The sequence below is a fragment of the Myotis myotis genome, unplaced genomic scaffold, assembly GCF_014108235.1.
Source record: "Myotis myotis isolate mMyoMyo1 unplaced genomic scaffold, mMyoMyo1.p scaffold_m19_p_6, whole genome shotgun sequence".
NCBI lineage: Eukaryota > Metazoa > Chordata > Mammalia > Chiroptera > Vespertilionidae > Myotis > Myotis myotis.
This window is the reverse complement of record NW_023416368.1, coordinates 51239359-51266545: the sequence shown is the minus strand read 5'-3', so window position 1 is coordinate 51266545 and position 27187 is coordinate 51239359. Positions and strand designations below refer to the sequence as shown.

The 27187-nt window shown below is 38.1% G+C and overlaps 1 long non-coding RNA gene and 1 other non-coding gene across 3 annotated transcripts in view; one reads left to right on the top strand and one right to left on the bottom strand.

Annotated features, from left to right (window-relative positions):
* LOC118657559 overlaps window positions 1–27187 on the top strand; it is a 96289-nt gene that overhangs the window by 27476 nt on the left and 41626 nt on the right. For both annotated transcript variants that reach the window (XR_004968043.1, XR_004968042.1), the window contains exon 6: window positions 23361–23468. This is a non-coding gene — a long non-coding RNA (uncharacterized LOC118657559). The remainder of the gene's footprint in view (window positions 1–23360; window positions 23469–27187) is intronic.
* On the bottom strand, window positions 3667–3773 carry LOC118659553. Its single transcript, XR_004968638.1, has one exon. It is a non-coding gene; the product is annotated as a U6 spliceosomal RNA (small nuclear RNA).

Genomic DNA, 27187 nt, shown 5'->3' with positions numbered 1-27187 from the left:
GTTTTAAATGGTAAGTTGTTTTTAAATGATTCAGAGAGGTCCCTTGGGTATCCAGAAATCTGTAAGTGCTGTATAACCAGCCCTGATAGAACATGAATGGACATTATCTCTCTGGATGGGGAATTCTGACACAGTGAGTAAAGGTAGAATTTTAGACATCCATGATACAGGAATGAATGAGACTCTTTTTTGACATCAACTAGCCCATATCCAGTGAGCAAGTAGACATTTAAACAAATAAGGAAAGTGTAATATGATTTATGTTTATGAGAAGTGTTCATGCTGGGAACATAGAAGGTGACGTAATGAATGGTTTAGCAGAACTGATATTAGGGAAGCCTTCACTGAGAAAATAAAGTTTGACCTAATCCTGAAGATTGAGTAGGAATTCATCATTTAAAAAAACATAAACTACGGAGATAACATTTCCACCCTAAGAAATGCCCTTAGCATCTAGGAGTAAGGGCAACATCATGAAAAGGTCACCCTAAGTATGACTGAAATGTACAGCAAAGGAGTCTTAATGATAAGATGCTTATGACCTAATTAACTATTTTTATGTTTTAAAGTTATGCCACAAACAGAATGAGAAAATAAATAGCTATGTACTAACATAAGATGATATAAAATTAGAAGTTACAATACTTAAAAGAAAGGAAATATTAGTGTGGTATGGAAAGTTCTGAAAGTCTTTCTAAGAAATGATGCTTGAGAAGAAGCCTTGAAGACCAGGAAGAGTTGGGTAGCTGGGGAGAGAGAGAGGAGATTGGGTGCACAGAAAGAAAAGAATATCAGGAAGGAAGGGATGCCCCACCAGCATGGCTCAGTGATTGAACATTGACTTACGTACCAGGAGGTCATGGTTTGATTCCCTGGTTGTGGGCTTGATCTCCAGTGTGGGGCATGCAGGAGGCAGCTGATCAATGACTCTCTCTCATCATTGATGTTTCTATCTTTCTCCCTCTACCTTCCTCTCTGAAATCAATAAACATACATATTTAAAAAAAGAAGAAGGGAGGGATGATTGATAGAATCAAATACCCCAGAGCCCAAATAGGATAAAGATTGAAAGGAGACTAACAGTCAGAGATCATTGATGGTATATTGCAAGAAGAGGTTTGGGCTGGGGGATGGGTTCTCAGAATAAGAGGATTTTCATTGCATCAGGGAATTAATGGAAAATAGATATAATGACCTCAAAACCGTGCTCATGTGCATGTCCTCAGAAAAAAAGAAAGAAAGAAAATAGATATAGTGAGTAAATATATGAAGAAATACAGTGTGTGTGTCTTGCCTTTGGTGCCTTGGATTATTTAGTAGGGAGCCAATTGTTTTAAGTTGAATGAAATGTCAAGATGAACAATGCTAGTTTGGTTGAAGAATTAAAGAAAACAGCCTCCCCCTGCATAAAATTTTTATAAGTTTGAGATGAAACCTCTTGGTATTCCTGAGACTACAGATGCTTTTCAGCCACTGATAGTTTGACAGGGAGTTTGAGGTACTTGGAGCTACTGATGTATCTATATCTGTGACTTTCAAAGTTTTCTGACTATATCCTCAGTAAAAAACAAATTTTATATTGTGATTAATACACATGTAGGCACAAACACACACATAACTGAAACAGAAGTATAAAAACACTATTATTTTTCCTACTACAAGGGAAACACTGATGCTTTCTCTTCTCTTCAATATAATTTTTTAAAAATATATTTTACTGATTTTTTACAGAGAGAAAGGGAGAGGGGATAGAGAATTAGAAACATTGATGAGAGAGAAACATCGATCAGCTGCCTCCTGCACGCCCCCTACTGGGGATGTGCCTGCAACCAAGGTACATGCCCTTGACTGGAATCGAACCCCGGACACTTCAGTCCGCAGGCCAACGCTCTATCCACTGAGCCAAACTGGTTAGGGCTTCAATATAATTTTTAATAATTGATAATCATGGCTTTGCTTGGGACTCTGTCAGTTTGAGTATTGGCTGTCTAAGATTGTTTTTTGACCATGGAAAGGATTATGTATTTTAAAAATATTTATATTTAACGTATTTTAAATATTTTAGAAATGTTTATTTATTTCATTTGCAGTGTACTTTAAACATTTTTTAATCTAATAATTTTATGTGAAATAACCATCTTTTAGAGGACTTTTATAGTCATTGTATCTAGCTGAATAAACTCACTTGAACAATAAATCTCATTTACAAATTTAATTATATTTTCTGAAACATTTTAAATTGCCTTTAATAAATTTAATGTATTGATTTTCCTTTTTAAAAAATCCTCACCCAAGGATATTTCTTTTTATTATTGATTTTAGAGAGAGAGGAGGGTGAGAGAGAGAGAGAGAGAGCTCACAAGAGAAACATCAATGTGAGAGAGAAACATCTATTGGGTTATCTCCTGTATGCACTCTCACCAGGGATTGAACCTGAAACCCAGGTATGTGCTCTGATTGGGAATCAAACCTGCAACCTTTTGGTGTACGGGGCGATGCTCCAACCAACTGAGCCACCAGGCCAGGACAAATTATGACTTTCTTAAGCAACAGTCCCTGAAGTACTTAACTTTTGTAAATGTAACAAATTTAAAAATAGAGCAAACCTCAGGTTCTTTTAAAAATGTTTAGGATGTGAAAGAATCAATCCCAAACTTAGTCTGGAGCAATGTAGTCTACTAACCTTTCTGGAAATAATGAACATTTCTGATTAAATGTTCAAGCAGTTTTACTGATAGGTTTGAGAGCCTCTTCTGGGAGACCCATCCTGATTATGAATCATTGAAGGGCCCTAACAACTTTTAAGCAGTCTTTCAAGGAGTTTAATGACCCTTAATCAGGTATTCTTTCATATCTAGTTTTGAAATGATTATCTAATCACTCTTTTGTTATTAATCCTATAAAATATCACTAATAGGACACAAATCCTTGAGTTGGTTCTTTTAGAAAGCCCTCTCTCTTAGAACAGGTTTGAAATAAAAATTAAAATAAAACAATTTATAACATACTTATGTTAAAAATAATTTGTTATAAAAGGCAACATCATGGCTCTTGTGCAAATATAAAATGAACATGAGTCAAACATTTTATTTAATAAACTAGAGGGCAAGTTCATGAAATTCATGCACTCAGGGGAATCCCTCAGCCTGGCTTGCACCCTCTCACAGTCTGGGAGCCCTAGTAGGATGTTCAACTGATGGCTTAGGCCCGTTCCCTATGGAGCGGTCAGTGCGCGTCATAGCAACTGGTCGTTTCACCATTTGGTCAATTTGCATATTAGCCTTTTGTTATATAGGATAAGGAAACCAATACTATGTAAAATAAAATGAGTGGCAACCAAGACTCTTCCTTGGAATGGGGGCGATGGTGGTAGTGAAGTCAATCGTATTTCTCAAAATTCATTTATATCTCTATAGATAAGAATCATTTAAAAAATATTTTTTATTGTTTTCAGAGAGGGAGAGAGAGAGAAACATCAATGAGAAACATCATTGATCGGCTGCCTCCTGCATGCCCCCTACTGGGTTGAGCCTGCAACACAAGCATATGATGGGGAATTGAGCCTTGGCTTCCTGGTTCATAGATCAACACTCAACCACTGAGCAACACTTGCTGGACTATAAGAGTCATTTACATGCTATCAGTTCTTTTTATTTTATTATTTTTAAAAATATGGAATGCTTCACGAATTTGCATGTCATCCTTGCGCAGGGGCCATGCTAATCTTCTCTGTATCATTCCAATTTTAGTATATGTGCTGCCGAAGCGAGCACTATCAGTTCTTTTTAAAAAAGATATTTTTATTGACTTCAGAGAGGAAAAGAGAAACATCAATGATGCCAATCATTGATTGGCTGCCTCCTGCATGCCCCCTACTGGGGATCCAACCCACAATCCTGGCATGTGACCTGACCAGGAATCCAACTGTGACCTCCTGGTTCATAGGTGGACACTCAACCACTGAGCCACACCGGCCCAGGCTAATCGTTCTTTTTTAATTGACAGAGTTGTAGAAATAGATCAGTTAGAGATAATGAAAAGAGTACAATTAGACAACCTGGAGGCATACACTAGACCAGTGATGGCGAACCTATGACACGGGAACTCATTTTTTTGGTTGATTTTTCTTTGTTAAATGGCATTTAAATATATAAAATAAATATCAAAAATATAAATCTTTGTTTTACTATGGCTGCAGATATCAAAAAATTTCTATATGTGACACAGCACCAGAGTTAAGTTAGGGTTTTCAAAATTCTGACACGCCGAGCTCAAAAGGTTCGCCATCACTGCAGTAGACAATGCCTAATGTTCTATTGAGAAGATGCTCATTAATCTTCCTTTGCCCATTTCAGTGTCTCTCACAATTTTTCTCACAATTTCCCCACCTGATGATCTTAATACTCTCAAAGATTCTTCTTAATCTTTCACAGGTTCACGGGCTGGTCCCAGTGGGTTTGGCCTAATTTTTTTCATAGGTGCAATAGAGTTAACACATGCCTCCTTGGGTTCCCTTACAAATCTAGAGTCCTACTTCATCTATCCAGAAAATGGAACATTGTAACAAAAACAGCATTTCAATTACTCTAATAAAATTTCCTACATCAATTTATTCAATGCTATGTAGATTTTGTTTCACTGGATCTTAAGTTAGGCATCTGCATTTATGAAGTCTTCTGCTTCATGGAAAAAAGTCCTGGAAATCAGTCTACTGGTAGTTTTCTAAACAATATCAGCTCAGAAATGTGTACCCCAAAGTCAATCATTTGAAGTGTCAGTAGTTTAAAGTACCTGTTGGAGTCCTTTTCTACAAGGCTCTGGGACACTTCTTTGTCCAAGAAGGCCTGCAACTTTGTTCTTTGGGTTTTCCCCTTAACTAATTAGACATAATAAAGCCAACATAAAGCAGAGAATATTATATTCCAGTAAGAGAGAGAAAGAGGAATCTAGCACATTTAAAGTGTTGAGTTCAGCCCCAGCTGGTTTGGCTCAGTGGATAGAGCATTGGCCCTCGGACTGAAGGGTCCTGGGTTTGATTCTGGTCAAGGGCATGTACCTCGGCTGCAGGCTCCTCCCCGGCCCGAGCTCTAGTCAGGGCTGGTGCAGCAGGCAACCTATGGGATGTGTTTCTCTCACATCAATATTTCTCTCTGTCTTTCTCTTCTACTCTCTCTAAAAATCAATGGAAAAATATCCCCAGGTGAGGATTAAAAACAATAAATAAGTAAAAATAAAGTGTTGAGTTCAATTTCCTTATTTTCCCAGAATTTTAGAAGTATTTGATTTATGCAAATGCCTTTCCATTTCTTTAAAGCTGTGATTGTCAGTGGGTATAGGGAAATGGAAATGTTATAGAATAGTAAGAAGCTAGGAAAATTCCAGGACAAGCAGAATAGGGAAGATAGTTAGACAATAGTTTGCAGTCACCTAGTAAATCCTATCTTCTCTAAACCAAGAACTCTAATCAGCGGTTCTCAACCTGTGGGTCGTGACCCCTTTGGGGGTTGAAAGACCCTTTCACAGGGGTCGCCTAAGACCATTGGAAAACACATATATAATTACATATTGTTTTTCTGATTAATCACTATGCTTTAATTATGTTCAATTTGTAACAATGAAAATACATCCTGCATATCAGATATTTATATTACGATTCATAACAGTAGCAAAATTACAGTTATGAAGTAGCAACGAAAATAATTTTATGGTTGGGGGTCACCACAACATGAGGAACTGTATTAGAGGGTCCTGGCATTAGGAAGGTTGAGAACCACTGCTTAAGAGTAAATAGCTTAAATCACCTTAATCTGAGAGGCAGATTAACAGAAATCCCATTAATCGCCATTTGCCAACCACACCTAAGGACAGACAAGGCGAGGATGGGTGGGAAGGGATAAGCCAAAGAACTTGTATGCATATATACATAACCCCATGGACACAGACAATAGGGTAGTGAAGGCCTGGGGCAGGAGGAAGGGATGGTCTAGAAGGGGCCAATGGGGGAAAAAGGGGGACATGTATAATATTTCCAACAGTAAAGGTTTTTAAAAAATTAATTAAAATTTGTTTATAGCTATGTTGACAGTAAAAAATAAAAGAGATAAATTTCATTTTGGTACATAAGCATAAAGTTGATGAATATTCTATTGATCTGCCCCTAAGACCTTCCCTAAACACCCAGCCTTTAAAACCCCTGAAAATGAAGGTTCCATTCCCTTCCCCTTCTTCTCCTCTCCCCCCTCCCCACCCCCGCTTCACATAGCCCCCTAAACTATAAGGGACTCCATGAGACTTGCAACCAGGGGAGCAATGGGCAGCAGCAGTTTGTCCCAGGCTACTCCCCTGAACCTGTCTCCAAGGCCCCCTTGTCTCTGACTTTTCAATGAGCCAAGGGAGCCCATCCTAGGCTCTCCTGTTGCTCCTTCTATGTCCTTTCTTGTTTCACTGTCCTAGATATGTTTTTGCTGGGGTCAATAAATTCTTGCTTGCCTTTCCACACTTTGTCTCTGTCTCTTGATTGAAATCTTTCCCCCAAGAAGACAAGAATCAAGGTCTCTTCCTCTCACTGGTAACAGAAACCTGCTTACCAATAGGCAACATACATAGGAAGCTATTAAAAAATATATATTTGGTACACTCTGAGAACAGGTGATTTAGATGAGGGTCAGATACTTACTAGTAGGTTTCACTAAGTTTAAAAAATTTGTAGACTAGCCCTAGCTGGTTTGGCTCAGTGGATAGAGTGTCAGCCTGCAGACTGAAGGGTCCTGGGTTCAATTCTGGTCAAGAGCACATGCCTGGGTTGCAGTATGATTCTCTCTCATCATTGATGTTTCTATCTCTCTGTCTCCTTCTCCCTTCCTCTTTGACATCAATAAAAATATTTTTTAAAAAAATCTGTAGACTAGCCCTAACCAGTTTGGCTCAGTGGATAGAGCGTCAGCCTGAGGACTCAAGGGTCCCGGTTTGATTCCGGTCAAGGGCATGTACCTTGGTTGCGGGCACATTCCCAGTAGGGGGTGTGCAGGAGGCAGCTGATCGATGTTTCTTTCTCATCGATGTTTCTAACTCTCTATCCCCTCTCCCTTTCTCTCTGTAAAAAATCAATAAAATATATATATAAAAAAATCTGTAGACTAGAAATTATTTAACCAAATTATTTAACCCAACCTCTAATGATACATAATTTCTATCTCAACTAGTAGAGACAAGTATACTCCTGGAAATGTAGATACAAGTATACAAGTTTTATTCTAAATTCTGGGGACACTTTACTTAACTATGATGTATAACTTGATTATGCTTTTGTATAGTAGCACTTACCTTCCTGCTATAATCATCTCTGCTTAAAAGTCTCTCCTTTAGATTGATATGAATTTAGAGCAAGGACCTTGTTTTTTTTTTTACGTTTCCCATCACTATATTCCCAGCAGTAAGCTTAACACCTGGCACACAGTAAAGACTCAAAAGTTGTTTGTTTAATAAATGACACCACTTAAACCTATGGTTAACAAATATGTTTCATTTTAAAAGTGGCAATATTATAAAAGGCCACAAGATGGGCTCATTACACTGTGAAAGTTTGTAAAAACACTCCTGAATCATGAAATTAACATTTTCTTTCTGCAAAATATGAGAAATATTTCATGTTTCTGAATCTTAAGAAGGAATTAAAATGCTTGTAGTGACGAATCCTGGGAGCATTTAGTCAGTCATTTTTTATTCATCTACAGAATTGTATTAAACAAAGTCATAGTCCTATTTAATTATCACTTAAAAAAACATCAACGTTTTATCTTTATTAACCCCCACATATTTCTTACTATAAAATTGAAATATATGTCTTGCTATTTATGGAATAATAAATTATATCTCTTGTTAGAATTTAAAACAGTATTTGTCACTTTTTTTTTCCATTTAAAAGATTCATCTTACTAAATTGAAGAGCCCTTTTTTTCTAAACCAATACTTCTTGAAAGTTGACTCTGCAAGGTCAGTCCACATTATTACCTCACTTGATACTTATTGACCACAGGAGGAAACTGAGGCTCTGAGAACTGGAGCCTTAACTAATAACTAGAGTTACATATTATTGCGAAGACAGATACAAATCAAACAAAAACAAAAGTAAAAACAAATCAAAGAAGCACTAGAATATGAGCCAGTGAGAAAGCATAGTGATGCGATAAAGGATGAGTGAGGTACTACTGTAGACTCGATGGCCCCTTTGAGGAGGTGACGTTGAAGCTAAGCCAGGAATGATTTTGTGAAGTTCTGGGAAAGAGTTTTCCACGCAGAAAGAACAGCTGATATAAAGGCCCAAGGTGGGGCAGGTTCTTGCTCTCAGTTTGGAAAGAACACAAAAGCTTCGTGGCACTAAAAGATTCATCCAGTCATATTATCATGTCTCTGGCACAGTTGATATTAGACATCCACTGTCCCAGCTTCCTGTGGAGATAAACAGACACTGGTGTGTCTATAACAGCCATTGGCAGAAAGAGCTGTTCTGAAACTGGCTGTTCTTTAGATAAACTGGGTCAGGGTTATAGTCTGTCAGGATGACTCCAAGCCAAGCAGGACCTGCTGGCACCTGCTGAAGCCATGATGAGATTTGAATGCTCTTCATGTAGTCAATCGGTGTGCATGTAATATGTGCCTACTGCCAGGCATGAAATATAAAGCAATGAACAGAACAGTCCCTGCCCTCAAGGAGCTTGTATTTGATGACATCTGGTTATGTAATTTACACATGGTTTACTTCAGTTCTCTTCACTCCACCCACTATTGACTAAATTTAGAACTTATTTATTGGGGATTCACATAAAGAAGGATTCTGATTGTCAGGATTTCTATTCTACCACAGCCCCAGTTGGGTTATTTATTTATTTATATATTTTTTGGTAAATATATTTTATTGATTTTACAGAGAGGAAGGGAGAGGGATAGTTAGAAACATAGATGAGTGAGGAACATGGATCAGCTGCCTCCTACATGCCCCTTACTGGGGATCCAGCCAGCAATCCAGGTACATGCCCTTGATCAGAATTGAACCCTGAGACCCTTCAGTCCCAGGGCCGATGCTCTCTCCACTGAGCCAAACCAGTTAGGGACAGTTGGGTTCTTTTAATAGTGGGAATTCTCCTGAGGATAGATGTGGTTTCAATTATTCCTGCCTACAAAGATCCAGAACATTACTGCAGACATCAAAACCCTGACAGATCTAATGGCTTACTTCTGCCGTGCTGGTCTATAGAGCAGGACAGACTTCTGCAGTGCTCGCTCCCACACTCCCTGACAGGTTCTGTGCATTAGATCAGGGTCATTTCTTTATGGTTCCTATTCCCTTAAGTCTGTTATAGGAGAAGCAGAAACTTATCATTCAAGGACTAAAAACTAAAACCCAGTAGGAGTCTACTTATAGGCTCAATTTCCTTTTCTGAAATTGTCTCATAATTTTAGGCTACCTGGAAGAAAAAGTCAGGAGAGAAAAAACAAACTACATTTATATACTGACCTTTTTTTCCTTAAAAAGATTTTTTTTTTTATTGATTTCAGAGAGGAAGGGAGGGGGAGAGAGATAGAAACATCAATGATGAGAATCATTGATCAGCTGCCTCCCGCATGCCCCCTACACAACCTGGGCATATGTCTTGACTGGGAATAGAACCTTAACCTCCTGGTTCATAGGTCGATTCTCAACCACTGAGCCACTCCGGCTGGGCCATATACTGACCTTTTGCCACAAGGGGCTATATCACTTGAGAACATGGTGTAGTTTATGCCCTCACATTTTACTAATTCATAGGAAAATCCTCTAACTAGAAATTGAAAAACGCTTCCTACCCCAAGCATAGCTCTTTTACAGTTTTTCTTTGTCATTTCACAAATGATATTAACAGACTATGTATATGGCCTATTCTTAAACTTTATAGCACCTTATATTAGGTCTCATACCATCTTATATTAGGTTTTCTATTACTGCAATAGCAAATTGCCTCCATCTTAGTTGTGTAGAACAACTCACATTCATTATACGGTTCTGTGGCCCAGAAATCTGACGGAGGGTCTCTCTGGGCTAAGTAAAGGTACTGTAAACAGGGTTCAGTTCCTTTCTAGGTGCTCTAGAAGGGAATGTTTCCTTTCCTTTTCTGGCTTTTAGAGGCCACCTGCGCTGCCTAGCTTCTTGTCCCCATCTTCATCTTCAAAGCCAACAACTTCACATATCTCTTCCTTTTCTTCCATCATCATGTCTTTCTCTAACCACAGCTGGAAAAGGTTCTCTGCTTTTTAGTTCTCATGTGATTAAAGTGGGCCCACTGATAATCCAGGAACTCTCCCCTTCTCAAGTCCGTACATGCAACCACACTGTCAAAGCCCTTTTTGCCACATAAGATTCCTAGGATGAAGACGTAGACATCTTTGGGGCCATTATTTTGCTTACCACACCCTTTTCTAAAAACAAGATGCACTGACAAATGTATATAGGTAACTCCGGTAAACCTCCTGTATAGAAATACTACTGTTTTCAGTTAAAACTCCCCTCCCCTCCCCTCCTTTCTTTTCCCCTCCCCACCCCTCCCTTCTCCCCTCCCTTTGCCTCCAGTTTTCTTCTCTAGGGGAGAAATATAAAATGAAAGCCAGAAGAATACTGTGCTTTTGTCTACTCAGTTTCTTTCCTTTTCTCCTTCCAACAAAATTACCCCTCTCTTAGCTCTGGGTGGGGAAAGTGAGGCTTCCTTTTCTCTCTCTTCTGTTAGGGTTTTCAGTCAGTACTTTTCTACCTCCTTGCCCCAGGATTGTGCTCATTACCAGCCCCCTATCCAATTAGATTATCATATCCACCTGGACACTGTGACTGCTTTGGTAGTGGACATTTAACCCGAGCTGGGCCAATCAGAATACTTTTCTGGAATTTTTTTTCCTAAGTGGCTCCGTGGGGGAAAATTTCTCTTTCTTTCTTTGTTGTGAGAAAGCTGAAAGTATATGATTCAGAGTTGCTGGTTCTGTCTCGCACCACCTGGAGAAACTGGAATTGAAGAGAAGCAAGAAGAGATGATCCTGGTGAGTTACTCCTTGATTTTTTTCCTTGAGGTCTTGTTTCCTTTTCAAGTCTATAATTTACCCACATTTATTTCCAATAAATCTCCATTTTGCTTAATCTAGTTGGTTTTGAGGTTTGTTTCTTACAAGTAAGAGTCCCAATTAATATAGCTTGGTTTTTTTTTCTCTCCTAATGCTTATGTCCACTAACTTTATTATTTACTAGAGGCCTGGTGCATGAATCCATGCACCAGTGGGGTCCCTCAGCGTAGCCTGCGGGGATCAGGCTGAAACTGGCAGTTCAACACTGCCTGCCACTCCTGCCTGCCACTCCTGCTCATCCCGGCCCCACTGCACCTGCCACCTCTGCTCGGTAGGCTCCCTGCTGTTCCCCTGTGATCTCCAGGCTGTGGCAGCGAGCCCTGAGCCCTGTGGCTGGCGCCCGATGGTCATCTGAGCAGTGCTCCCACTGTGAGAGCACACTGACCACCAGGGGGCAGCTCCTGTGTTGAGCGCCTGCCCCCTTGTGGTCAGTGCATATCATAGCAACTGGTCGACAGGTTGTTCAGTCTCTTAGGCTTTTATATATAGAGATTCTATTAATCCATTGTTAAAAAAGCCAGATCAAAGGTCAGTGCTATCTCCCATGGGAAAAAAATTTAAAAAAAAGAATCAGAAGAGATTATGAAATGAGTCCACATTATATTATATATGTTGATTCTTAGATCACACTCTGAAAACATTTACCCCCTGTTTCAAGGTCCATCTTGGATTATGCAACTCAGCTAATTAAAAAGGATTTAATACAGATGCCAGTAATCCTATTACTATAATGACAGTAATATAAAAAGCTTGAGATTTGAATACTTTCTATTACTCTTATCAGGTTTTCCACAGTAAAATTAAAATCCTTAAAGTGAAATCTCCCTTCTGGAACTTACATTTTCCCAAGAAAATCTTCAAAGACAAGTTATTCTAAACCCAGATCTTTCATGCTTTCCATTTCTCCAAAGTTCAGAAAGTTATATAAGAACATTTTTACTGCAACACCATACCTAGAACATTCTGATCCACATACAAGCATTGCCAATTTTGCTTTACAATGTGGATTTTTTCTACAGCATAGTTCTGAGAATCAGAAATAGCTGTCTCTCTGTGTATGTTCCTGACAGACAAGCAGAGGCCTAGCATGCACTTTCTAATGCATTGCAAAGTACCATTCCAGAAGGGAACTGGTGGGCAAGACAAATGTCCAGCCAGTCTATGAGGCCAAGCTATTCACTTCATGTTAAAACACAGAACAGTTGCCAACTGGAGGTGCTGAACTCCATTTACTGAGGAGGATACCTCTTCTAAATTCTGTTTAATTACATAAATAATTCCTCATCTCTAGCCTATGGAGACCAGCATCACAAAACAAATTTAGCTTATTGCTCAGGAGGCACTTCTATCAGCTGCTAAATTGGGATTTGTCTCAGTTTCCCTGGATAAGGGTCACATTTCATGCAGTAAATCAGAACTAGAACTGCCTGTCCCAGCTCAAGTACCAGGTCCCCCTAGTAAGTGGGGATAGTGCATGTTAGCACAGGCATTTTTAAAATTTTATTTTAAATTTATTTGAATTTTTTCCTTTACCATTTATCCTCTCCATGCCCTCTTACACCTCCTTCCATCCCCTCTTCCCACCATCACCACACTGTTGTTCATGTCCATGAGTTTGTTTTTTTGTTTTCCTTTTTTGCTCAATCCCCCTTTTCCTCCCTACCAGAGCTATCTGCCTACTCTCTATCTATGAGTCTGTCTCTGTTTTGGTTGGTAGTTCAGTTGGTTCATTAAATTCCACATATGAGTGAAATCATATGGTACTTGTCTTTGACTGGCTCATTTCACTTAGCATAATTTCTCCATTATGCTGTTGCAAAGGGTAAAATTTTCTTCCTTTTTACAGCAGAGTAGTATTCTATTGTGTAAATGTACCACAGCTTTTTTTTATCCACTCATCTACTGATGGACTCTTGGGCTGCTTTCAAATCTTGACTATTGTAAAGAACACTGCAATGAACAGAGGGATGCATATATTCTTTCAAATTAGTGTTTCAATTTCTTCAGATAAATTCCCAGAAGTGGAATCTCTGGGTCATAAGACAGTTCCACTCTTAATTTTTTTGGGTAACTCCATACTGCTTTCCACAGTGGCTGCACCAATCTTCAGTCCCACCAATAGTCAACACAGGTGTTTTAATTAATTCATTTACTTAGTTGTTCACCAAGTATTTGTTGAGCATAAGCTAGGTACTTGGTATATAAAGACAGACAAAATAGACCTAAATCCAGCTCTCATTGAGCTTGTTGTCTAGTGGGAGACATAGACACCAAATAAGTAGCAAATAAAGTTATAATTAAAAATTGCTCTATGTGCTATAAAAAAGGGCAGATTGCTATGAGAGAGAACAATGGGAGTGACATACTTTAGGGTGGGTAATGAGGAAGACTTCTAGAAGAAGGTGACATTTAATCCAAGATCTGAATTTGAAGGACAAAGAGGAACTAGTCATGCAGAAACTATTAGTAATTGGGTCTTAGGCAGTAGGGAGAACATCCAATGTTAAGCTTAAATTTTCTACCAGTTTGCATACTTTGGTCAATATCCCTCCAATTTAGATTTGTTCTATTGCCCTGCCCCCTCAATAAGTATTCTTCTCTTATAATAGGCCAAAATGAACTTTTGCTAATGAAGCAGTCTGTGTGTCCTGGGTGTCAAACTGCCATTTTAATGTCACCCTGAACTTCTTTCTTCTTCAGTTGAAGGAGAATATGACATCCCCTGCGCGTTTTTTCAATCACACTATTGCCTCTCAAACCAGAACCTCTGGTCCTCCTTAGGGTAGTAGAGGAGTATGTAATTTATACTATTTAATACTTCTGTGACAACTTTGCAAATTGTGAGCATGTGTAAAATTCTATTTCAAAATTTCCATAAGGAGAAGGCTCCTAAGAAAACCAATCCAAAGAATTCCTCTTGGTATCTCTTTGGGGATTAAGTAATAAATTTATTAAATTAAATTTATATAAATTAAATTAAATTTATTTAAATTAAATTAATTTTAAATTAATTTTAATTTTTTCCTTCACCATTTATCCTCTCCATGCCCTCTTACACCTCCTTCCATCCCCTCCTCCCACTGAAGCAGGGAGTCCCTTGGGGGTGAGGACGACGGAGCCCCAACGCGCTAGGGCGTCTGCATGCACGACTCCGGGGACCAGGTTCATTGACGCAGATCCGTTTAATTGAGGAACTACAGGGGTATATATAGCATGAGGGGACCAATCAGAGGGAGACATGTTGCTATAGGCGACCAATCAGAGGGAGACACGTTGCTATAGGCGACCGATGGCTAAAAGGCTGGAGTACTATGCATGTGGCTCTAGGAGTTAGTTCAGGCGGGCATTGCTACTTCCTGGTGTGCCGAGGAAGCATGTCATGGTGGAGTGTGCTCACACCATTGCAACAGCCACAGCGCTGAGACATACTTCCTGAGCTCTACTACATCCCACCATCAATAAATGGTGAAGAACACTAAATGGAGAGAACATAAATAAATTAAATAAATTTAAAATTAAAATAAATGATTAAGTAGTCATTGTTAGGTCAAATTTCTTACAAGATGACTGGTAAATTAAATGGTATTAGTCTAATTTCTCAAAGGAGTTTGAATGTCATTATCATCTACCCAAAAATTGTTCCAACATTTTATCATGAATACTAGATAGTTCCCAGAGGTGCTGCTAATTAAGTCACACCCTGGAGTTCTGTCCCAGCTCAAGTACGAGGCACTTTTTTTTTCAGTCCTTTTTCTTTCTTAATTTTTTTTTATTGATTTCAGAGAGAGGAAGGGAGAGGGAGAGAGAAATAGAAACATCAGACCCTTAAAAGCTCAGTCCTTTTTCTTTTATTTTTCTGTTGAGGAATTCTTTTTTTTATATATCTCAAGAAAAACTATTTTAAATATAATAATGTTGCATGCAATAAACATCAATATTTTAAGAAAAACGATTTTAAATATAATAGTATTACATGCAATAAAAATTAATATTTCAAGAAAAAAGATTTTAAATATAATAATATTATCCAAACTGTACTAACATAGTATAATATCACAAAAGTTGTAGGAAATATTAAAAATATGCAAATAACAGGATTACTTCTCTTATATTCTAAAATATTTTTTTTCTCTGGCTCTATTTTGGTTCATCAGTTTATGTTGTTCATTATATTCCACAAATGAGTGAGATCATGTGATATTTATCTTTCTCTGACTGGCTTATTTCTCTTAGCATAATGCTCTCCAGGTCCATCCATGCTGTTGCAAATAGTAAGAGTTCCTTCTATTTTACATCAAAGTAGTATTCCATTGTGTAGATGTACCACAGTTTTTTAATCCACTCATCTGCTGATGGGCACTTTGTAAGAATTTACAAATCTTAGCTATTGTAAATTGTGCTGCTATGAACATAGGGGGGCATATATCCTTCTGATTGATGTTTTTCATTTCTTGGGATATATTCCTAGAAGTGGATTACTGGGTCAAATGGGAACTCCATTTTTAATTTTTTGAGGAAACTCCATACTGTTTCCACAATGGTTGCACCAGTCTGCATTCCCACCAGCAGTGAAGGAGGGTTCCTTTTTCTCCACATCCTCGCCAGCACTTGTCATTTGTTGATTTGTTGATGATAGCCATTCTGACAGGTGTGAGATGTTACCTCATTGTCGTTTTGATTTGCATCTCTTGGATGATTAGTGACTTTGAGCATGTTTTCATATGTCTCTTGGCATTCTGTAGGTCCTCTTTCGAAAAGCGTCTATTTAAGTCCTTTGCCCGTTTTTTGATTGGGTTGTTTATCTTCCTTTTCTTAAGTTGTTTAAGTCCCCTGTAAATTTTGGAGAATAGACCCTTATCAGAGATAACATTGGCAAATATGTTCTCCCATGCAGTGGGCTTCCTTTTTGTTTTGTTGATGGTTTCTTTTGCTGTGCAGAAGCTTTTTATTTTGATGTAGACCCATTTGTTTATTTTTTCCTTAGTTTCCATTGCCTTAGCAGCTGTATCAGTAAAGCTATTGCTAGGACATATGTCTGATATTTTGCTGCCTATATATTCTTCTAAGATTTTTATCGTTTCCCATCTTACATTTAAGTCCTTTATCCATTTTGAGTTTACTTTTGTGTATGGTGTAAGTTGGTGATCTAGTTTCATTTTTTTGCATGTATCTGTCCAATTTTCCCAACACCATTTATTGAAGAGACTCTCTTGACTCCATTGTATGCTCATGCCTTCTTTGTCAAATATTAATTGAGCATAATGGCTTGGGTCGACTTCTGGGTTCTCTGTTCTGTTCCATTGGTTTATATGTCTGTTCTTGTGCCAGTACCAGGCAGTTTTGAGAACAGTGGCTTTGTAATATTGCTTAACATCTGGTATTGTGATCCCTCCAACTTTGTTCTTCTTTCTCAGGATTGCTGCAGCTATTCAGGGTCTTTTTTTTTTATTCCATATGAATTTTTGGAGAGTTTGTTCTAGGTCTGTGAAATATTCTGTTTTTATTTTAATGGGGATTGCATTGAATCTATAAATTGCTTTGGGTTGTATCGACATTTTAATGATGTTGATCCTACCAATCCATGAACACGGTATATTCTTCTATTTGTTTATGTCTTCTTCTATCTCTTTTTTCAACGTCCTGTAGTTTTCCCAGTACAGGTCTTTTACTTTCTTCGTTAAGTTTATTTATAGGTATCTTAATTTTTTGTTGCAATGGCAAATGGGATTGTTTTTTATTTTCTCTTTCTGTGAGTTCACTATTGGTGTATAAAAAAGCCATAGGCACAAGAACAGACATGTTGACCAATGGAACAGAACAGAGAACCCAGAAGTCGACCCAAGCCATTATGCTCAATTAATATTTGACAAAGGAGGCAAGAGCATACAATGGCGTCAAGATGGTCTCTTCAATAAATGGTTAATTTTGTATCCTGCTACATTGCCAAATTCATTTATTAAGTCTAGTAGTTTTTTGATGGAGTCCTTGGGGTTTTCTATGTACAATATCATGTCATCTGCCAATAATGACAGTTTCACTTCTTCTTTTCCAGAGGAATTCTTTTTTTAAAAACACCATCTTGGTCAAGAAGAAGTTCATCTCATTTCACTTTTATTCTTGTATTAATTGAGTTTGTTTCTTAGTTGCTTTTTACAATGGTGAAAATTATGCATATGCTTAATTTGCTCTATCGCCATCAGCAATAATATTTGTTAATATTCCATTAAACCAGCTCTTTAGTTAATATTTCTGGAATCAGGATATGTCTTATAACTGAATACACACACGCATGCACACCTGCATACACATACACACACACATCTCTCAATAAAACCATTTTTGAAATGATGGTGCATCTTAAATAAAACGTAAAAATACATATGACATTATACAAATTGGCACATGTAGCTTTAGATTGTTAGCTTCCTGAAAGCAGGTCTTTCTTTTATTTTATTTTTTTTCTTCATCTGTTTAAACCCTTTATTAGGTTGTAAACATAAGAAGGTGGGGTAGCATAGTCCAGTTCCCATTTTGTGAGAAGCAAGAAGCTTACTTTTTGGTGGCAGTAAGCCCTTGGAAAGTGAAGACTGTGTCGTAGTCCGTGTCACATCCTCAGCACCTAGAACAATATCTGCCACCAGGCAGGCTCTTCATAAATATTTGTTAACTAAATGAATAAAACTCTAGCAATGAATTTCACCTGGCATCTTCAGAAGCACTGCAGGATCATGATGCTACATATGGCCCCAAGGATGGATAATTATCAGAATTATGTAAAGGCATTTCAGATATGCAAACAACATGTAAATGAGGAGTCTCTTAGAGATGAAGCCATGATTCAATGGGAGGGGAAGTAGGGTGCCAGCAGGGTGAGGCTGAACAGACCAGGGACCAACTGTGATAAAAACATCTAGGTAGAGAGTTCACGGGAAGCTCCTCATCAATAAGTTCTAGGAAAAATGTATTCACAGTGAATATAAGAACCTCAAAGTGACTTTTGTTTGTTGTGTGGAAGGTCTTCCTTTCCACAGAAACAGAGGCTAATAATTACTATTTTAAAAGCAAATAATACCTCTGGACTGGTGATTGTCAAAGAAAAACTTACATATATTAAAATATTTATGCTTTTTTCACGACTATCACACTGACAGACCTTATCACTTGTACTGCTTTTAAAAGAACAAAAAGCAAGACTAAATGATTTTATTTATTTATTTTTGGATGTATGCTAAGGATATTTTTATCCTTGGTCAAAGACTAATTTAAAGGCATATTGTTTGGTATGGAAGTGATATGAAATAAAGACAAAACTAAAAGTTTCTATTTGTTCAGTTAAACGTTAAGAATAGACAAGTGCAGCTGGCGTGACTCAGTGGTTGAGCATTGGCCTATGAATCAAGAGGTCACCGGTTCAATTCCTGGTCATGGCATATGCCCGGGTTGCAGGCTCAGTCCCCATGTGGGGCGTGTAAGAGGCAGTCAATCGGTGATTCTCATCATTGAAGTGTCTATCTCTCCCTCTCCCTTTCTCTCTGAAAGCAATAAAAATATATTTTAAAAATAAATAAAAATATAATAAAAAAGAATAGACAAAAATAAATAACAAAAACACACGCACACACAAAAAAATAAATAACATATGCACTACAGTTACAACTTAGGGAAATTTATGAAGAAAATAAATATCTAGGCCGGCAAAGAAAGGAAGACATTTCACGCAAGGAAAAGAGGAGGAACAGAAACTTGCCAGATAGCATTACTAGTGAAGCTGGCTGGATGGGGACTGAGTGGATGCAGGATGTCACTCTCTGTAGAGAGGCTGACGCTACCCAGTGCCAGCTCTTTGTTCCCATGAGACTGGGGCTGTGTTGCCAGATCTTTTTTGTTTTCAAGAGGTACCTGAAAAATGGAATGTCAAGTTTTTAAATGTTGGCATCTGTTTCAGGTTTTTATGAAACTTAGAGCAATTCACATAAAATATATCTTTGGGGCTGAATTCTTTAAGGGAAAGAGGGAATGGTAGAGAAGTGCATAGGAATTTTGAGGTAAGAGAGGAAAGTGGAAGACAGCCAGGCAAGGTCAAGGAAAAATGAATAAGGGGGGGGAGACTAAGATATAAATAAAGGCCTATTTTTGCTTACGCTACCTTGTTTCCCTCTCAAACCACATACCCAAAGCCTGGATGAGATCAGTCCTTCCCAAGGCCTCTGCACCTACTCCTGCTCCTCCTTCCCTCTCCCTCTCCATGCTCTTGGGTGAAATGTAAACCTCTTAAGTGGTCCCACCAGTTCCATAGGTAGCATCCACAAATTCTGCCGATGGTTTCAGGCATTCTTCAAAAGTTCCACACAATTCTTTTTTGATCTGCCTAATTTCAGGTTTGTACCTGACTTACCTGACTTGGCATCCTTCCCGAGTTTCCCTGCTCTGTTTAGCTGAACCAGCTTTCTAGTCCTTGAAACATTAATGTCTTTCCTTTTCTCTCTCTCGCTTTCATTCTTTCCTCCATTCCTACTTCCTTTCTCTATCACATTAAGTAATTCTCAGATAACTCTTTTAAGCGGAAAAATCTGCTTCCACAAGTCCCTTAACCTTGACTGGGGATGGACACACACACACACACACACACACACACACCCTGGGCATTTTCAAATTTGACATACATTTATCTTGGGTTTTCAATGAAGTGTTCATAAATGTTTCCAACTCCCTGTGTGTTATTGAATTTTTAAATGCTATCATTCAATTTTCCCCTAAATAATCTCTATAGATTTTTCAGTTTCTTTTTCTAAAATTAAATAACTAGGATAGACTTTTGTTTCATTTTGTTTTCTCTCTCCCACTGGTATGCCTGATATAATTGGTATCTTCACAGATACTTATGTAGGACCCACACTATAATGCAATGGGTAAGGTAATAGGGACCCAAAGAAGAATGAGACATAGCTCTTGATCTCAAGTTGCTTATAATCAAGACTAGAGGCCCATTGCATGACATTTGTGCACTGGGGGAGCGGGGGCGGGGGGGAGGGTCCCTCAGCCCGGCCTGTGCCTTCTCGCAGTCCGGGACCCCTTGGGGGATATCCGCCTGCCAGCTTAAGCCCGACCTCTGGGCCTGCAGTCAGACATCCCTCTCCCAGTTTGGGACTCTCACAGTCTGGGACTCCTCTCTCCTTACTGCCCGCCTGCAGCGGAGGCAGGAGAGGCTCCCGCCACTGCTGCTGTGCTCCCCAGCTGTGAGCCTGGCTTCTGGCTGAGCGGTGCTCCCCCTGTGGGAGCACACTGACCACCAGGGGGCAGCTTTTGCGTTGAGCATCTGCCCCCAGGGTGGTCAGTGTGTGTCATAGTGACTGGTGGTTTCGCCATTCAGTCGATTTGCATATTAGGCTTTTATTATATAGGATGGGGAGATAAGATATCACATGAAAAAATAATTTTAAAAGGTCATGTATGCTAAGTGACAGAAATAGCTAGTTCTCCTTCTGACTTTATTACATCCTCAGTGTTTACAACCTCTCTTCCCAAAGCAGAGAACTGAAAAGTACTGCCATGTGGGCACCTCTTCATCCCATTTATGATTTTTTTTTATTTAACTGGGGAAAAGTCTCTCTGCTACTCTCAAAGGAAAAAGAACGATCTTTCTCCTCCAATAATATTTTAGCTCTAGAATAGCGGTTCTCAACCTGTGGGTCATGATCCCTTTGGGGGTCGAACGACCCTTTCACAGGGGTTGCCTAAGACCATTGGAAAACACATATATAATTACATATTGTTTTTGTGATTAATCACTATGCTTTAATTATGTTCAATTTGTAACAATGAAAATACATCCTGCATATCAGATATTTACATTATGATTCATAACAGTAGCAAAATTACAGTTATAAAGTAGCAACGAGATAACTTTATGGTTGGGGGTCACCACAACATGAGGAACTGTATTAAAGGGTTGCAGCATTAGGAAGGTTGAGAACTACTGCTCTAGAAGAACTAGATGGAAGAAGAGAATGAGTGAGGCAAAAAAACCCACAACACACAAAAACATGAAAGGACAGGAGACATCTCAAATTGCAGTCATGCTGGTGTCGCTCAGTGGTTGAGTGTTGACCTATGAACCAGGAGGTCATGTCCAATTCCTGGTCATGGTTGCAGGCTTGATCCCCAGTATGGGGCATGCAGGAGGCAGCTGATCAGTAATTCTCTTTCATCATTGGTGTTTCTATCTCTCCCTCTCTCTTCGTTTCTCTGAAATCAATACAAATATATTTTAAAAAAAGGTTCTCTCTTTGTCTTAAAAAAAATCTATTTCTGCTCTAATTTTTATAAAATCTTATTTTGGAATTTAAAATTTTGTTTAGTTTATAATTAATTTTAATTTAGCCTATTGTATATTAATTTTGCCTAGAATTTGGTAAGCCTTTTTAATCTATCAATACCTACACTTTATTATTATTTTTACTTTAGGGCATTTTTATTTTTTCCTTCTAATAAATCTTTTACAATTACTTCTGTTCCCATTCTGATATCTTTTTCAGTGGTGATGACTATTCAAAGGTTGAATATTTTCTTTCACTGTAGCTATCATTTTCCTAGAGAATTTCTCTAGGTTGTTACTGATTAAATTTTATGCAGTTTTAATTTTGTACTTTACATACTCCAATGCATATTTTAATTATTATATATTTTACTGTTTTTTGAGGAGTTTTTTGAATTTTTATTTTTCTCTGCCAGCTCAATTTTTATTGTGTCTTTCTCTTGTTCACTGAATCCATGATTTCTTATATTTCATGAGATTTTAAAAAACACAAAAACAATATAAACTTTTATTTATTGGATAACTATTATTTAGAGATCGACATCTCCATTTATTTTTAAGGTAATAACTAAGTTCTATTTTCTTTATTACAGAGGGTTTTTTATTTTATTTTAAAGGTCCCCTTTTACCTATTTCTTTCTGATTTTTCAAACTTGAATGAGGAATTATTTCTCAGGACCTGGTATTTGTAAAGTAATGTGATAGTTTCATTCCCTTTGAGTTTATATATTATCCACATTTTTATTGCTAGAATTCCTCAATCAGCTCTTAACCTGACAACCACCTTCCGGTGTATAAAAGACATTTAGTTAGGATGGCTTTGTTAGATAGAGTGAGAAATTTCTTCTTCTCTCAGTTTTTATTCTTAATGTATAAGGAAGTAAATTTATTTTTGGAATTTTCACAAAATATTTTGAAATTTGTATAATTTGTTATAGATAGTACATGACCTGTATAACCTCTAGAGGGCATGCTTCGCTCTGACCTGACCGACCTTAATTTACCACCAAAAAGCAGGCACCACCACCTATCCTCTACTCAGTATTTAGCACTAATTGTTGCTTCCTGAACAGATGTAGAAAGAGAGGTAAAGGTGAAGATGGTGGGGAAAATCTACATTATTAAGTAGTTAAATGGTATGTCATCCAATTCATTTCTATAATACTTAATAGCTGTATCAGAGGTCTTATCAATGATTATTTTATAACCTATATAAGCTATAATCGGGGGTAGATAACTCATCAATAATTTATTTTTACATCTTTCTATTGCTCTTTTAACTTCCATCACTTTTTCCTTTTTTTGTATGGGAAGATAAATATCTGTCAGTTTCAGTTAGCTAGCATCATAATGACCTAATTGTTTTAATATTTCACTTAAATGTTGTTTTAAGCCTCTTTACGCTTTGAGGAGAATAGTTCTTATTTTTTGAACTAAACAAAAAACGAATAGATGTGAACTTCAAGCTCAAAATCATGCAAACTGTCATTGGCATTCCCAGAGGTGCTTAATTGCTTGTGGGAAAGACTTGTTTTGTCTGCAAATCATCTGAATGTTCATGAAAATTCATAGAAGTCAATTTTGTGTCTCACTCTGGGTAGTGAGCCAGTTTCTTAGGCTTCCCAGAGTAAGTAATGTGTAGAAATGGTCACTTAGAGTGTCTTTAAACAAATGCCTTAGATGCTTTTGAAAAGTACAAACATTTCTAGAAGCTTAATGATAATGCATATCCATTCTCTACCTCAAACTTTAAAATGCTTCTTGCACAAAAGCTCTCAGGATATAACCTCTTACTGGCTTTGCAAAAGATTCCCAGGAACTGAGAGGATAGATTCACTTTGTCTTGGATGTCACATTCAAGAATAGCTCATTTTATTGTGCTTTGCTTTATTATGTTTTGCAGATATTGTGTTTTTTATAAATTGAAGGTTTGTGGCAACCTTACATTGAGCAAGTCAATCGGCACCATTTTACCATCCAGCGCAGATGGTGGAAATATTTTTTAATTGAGGTATGTACATTATTTTTCTAGACAATGTTATTGTACACTTAATAGACTACAGTGTAGTGTAAACATAATTTTTATATTCACAAGAAACCAAAAATACCACTTGCGTTGTTTTATTGCCATATTCACTTTATTTATTTATTTTTAAAATATATTTTTATTGATTTCAAAAAGGAAGAGAGAGGGACAGAGAGATAGAAATGTCAATGATGATAGAGAACCATTGATTAGCTGCCTCCTGCACGCCCCCTACTGGGGATCGAACCAGGGCATGTGTCCTCACCAGGAATTGAACCTTGACCACTGAGTACACTAAGCAAGGCCATATTCTCTCTATTTCAGTGGTCTGGAACGAACCTGAGAGATGCCTGTAATCATATTCTTAATCTAATCAGAATAATCCACTTAGCTTTTTTCAAATGTGAATTCCTTTTGTATGTAGGCTCAGGAATATCACATTGTAGTGCAGGCTTTTATTCTAGAAGGAAGTAGCCTATGTTTCCTCATTGATCTGGTTCTAGTTCTCTCATCCTCACCTTGATTTTTCATATTCTCACAGGCTCTCACATTGGTCAACATGAACATATAGGTTTCAGGTGTGGGTTTCTATGCAATGGGATTTATATATTGCACCTTTTACTTTTCAGTACTCTATCCTTTCTCAGTTATTATAATTTTCTTCATTTGAATTGATTTGTTGTTGATCTCCCCACTTTATTACTGTCATTCATTATTAATGTAGCATCAGAGATGCACCTTGTATTTTATACAGTTGTTAAATACAAAGAAGATGAGTAATTGCTTGGCAGGTAGAGCTTCTCCCATAGAATATGATGGTTTCAGAGTACCTGTGATACCTAAATAGCTATGACACTTCTAATGGAGATAAAAGGCTCTCATGAAAGATTGCTAGTATGACAATATCACAAAGTACCCATCTTATGCCATGGTGTTAAGAATACCACATCTGATATTTACTTATTTTAGAGAAGTGGTGTACCTTCTAGTCCTTTTTAAAAATTATATGTCATTTTGCATTACTATGCATAGGAAAATATATTTATAATCTCATATATTTACTCCCCAAATAGTAGGATAGTCAAAAAAAATCATTATAGCTCAGAACCCCAGGGGCAGCTAGTAAGAGAAACATAATGTTCGATTTGCAGGGAGCTTCTAAGCTTGCTTCTGTGTACAGTAAAATATTTTACTGAGCAAAGTAAATCAAGGAGAAGGAATTATAATGTGAGATAGAATACATATACTTAAAACTCTAAAGATGTTCTTCAACATATAAAATAACCAGACAAAACCCAAAAGATCTAAATTTGCATTACTCTCCATAATACGTTTGAAAAAAATTTAATTCCACTTTTAGTGCCAGAATTAAATTAAGGTATTTATACATGGCTGCAGTCTCCATATTCTCCTGAGAGAGCAATTAAAGTCACAAAATAAACCCACCACTTGTAAATATTCAGCCAAGCTGTTGCCAAACACTTTGCCTATGATCTTCACCTTCCTTAAGCAGCTGAAGCCTTCGTGATTTTAAATCCAAGGTTAAAAAAATGTTTTGGAATTCTTCCTAGGGTGTGAACTTTTTGGATTCTTTCCTATTATCTTTGCCCAGTAATCCTATAATGTTTGTTACTGTGCCCTTGGGTGTTCAGAGAGAAAGCCATTAAAACAAGGTGTAGTCCTTGTTTTGTAATGGGAGCTGGCCCAATAATCAGCTCATGTCTGGAAGATCACAATATTATCATACTAACTAATTATTTTTTCATTCTGTTCTTAACATAATAGTTTTAAATTTAATATATTAAACTTGTAGTCTGACTAGGGGCTATGAGTTTAACATGGGTATTTGTGGAGCATAAATTAAATTCTGTTGTTAACATAACATACTCTATAATACATGGAATAAGGGGTTGGGCACACTAAGTGTCTTGAAGGAGCAAGAAGAGAGAGGCATAGAACCCTTAATTCTATTAATTTAAGGAGTATTTTCCTTTTGGCAAAGTTTTGAATTTATTCATTAATTTCCTAAATTCTAAGTGAACTGTATTTAGCAATGGAGAATTAGAGTGAGTTTAGTTTGAAATTCTACTCATAGCCCATAATTTTAGCCCTTGTAAAAATTACTATTTAAGCAGAATCTCTATCATATTCTTTTTTAAAAAATTTAATTTAAATTCTTTATTTTTTAAAGTATTACATGAGTCTCCTTTTCCCCCCATTGACCTCTCCCCGGCCACTCCCACCCTACCATATTCTTATGGACCTTGTTTTCATAAAATTTCCAGGTTCTCATAGTTCCCTAGCATGAAGACTTGGCATGGGATTTTGCAGCGGTCCAACCCCCCTTTAAAGGAAGCGGCTGTGTGCTCTGACTCTGCTGATGGGGAGTCCTAGGCAACCTGCTTTATACCAGTTCTGCTCTTCCCTCCACTCCAACCTGTGGTTTTTCCAGATGTGGTTTAGAGCCAAGACAGGTGGAATTGATGGGCATCTAACCCAAGGACAGTCAAACAGTAGGCTGATGACTAGAAGATGGTTCCCTGTGGAAAGTTTGGCAAAGCCTACCTGAGCCGATTAGTTCTTGCTATGGGTCATGTCAGGAAGTTCAGAGGCAGTTAGTAGAGGGAACCAAAGCTAAATGGCTATGGGTATAGCCAAAGTGTAAACAGAAGCTATGAGAAGGAAACAAAGATAAACAGAGGTGAAGAGGTTGGGTGGTAACCGAAAAAGAAGGAAGTGCTGAGGAAGGAGCTTTCACCTTGGTGCTGAAACCCTGGGGCGAGATCCAGATTCCTGCCGTTCAGCTTCCCAGCCGCCTTATACTCTGGACCACCTTCCAGTTCCAGGAGCTCTATTCCACTCCTGTTCTTCTTGAGACCCAACTAGATTGGCTTTCTCTTGGTATCCCTGAGGTTGTCCAGAGACACGGTTCTTTCTTATGTTACTGGTATGGCCTACTTCACCACCTTGGGGGTACAAAGGAGTTCATATTTATTTTATCTTTCAATTTAATATTGGCTTGAACACTCATGTGCTTAAGTTGCTAGAAAGTCCAGTACCTTATTTGTGAAGTTGTCAGCTCATTCGTCAAGTTAAAAATTACTCATAACCTCTGGGGACTGACTGACTTCAAGGAATAGTCATACCTCCAAATTCTCATCTACACTAATAAAAGAGAAACATGGTAATTGGTGTATGACCGCTACCCTTTTCATTGGCTAATCAGCGAGATATGCAAATTAACTGTCAGCCAAGATGGCGACCGGCAGCCAGGCAGCTTGAAACTAACATGAGGCTTGTTTGCCTCAGTGACGGAGGATCGTTGGAGGAAACCAATGTTCCCCGCCTGCGGCTGCAGGCCTCTGAGCGGGCAGTTTAAGAAACATTGTAACAAATACCGCTGGACTTCAGCCAGCAGATTCGCAACATTGTAAGCAAAGGCCAGAAACCTACTTTCAGCCATGGAGGCCTAAGAGTTGGAGCCAAGCCTCAAGGTAAAGCTGGCCCAGAATAAAAAAAAAGAAAAGAAAAAAAGGAGCGGCTGGGAACTTCAGTCACTCCCAGCCTGAAACAGCCCTCAGCCCCTCACCCAGACTGGCCAGGCACCCCAGTGGGGACCCCCACCCTGATCCAGGACACCCTTCAGGGCAAACCAGCTGGCCCCACCCATGCACCAGGCCTCTGCCCTATATAGTAAAAGGGTA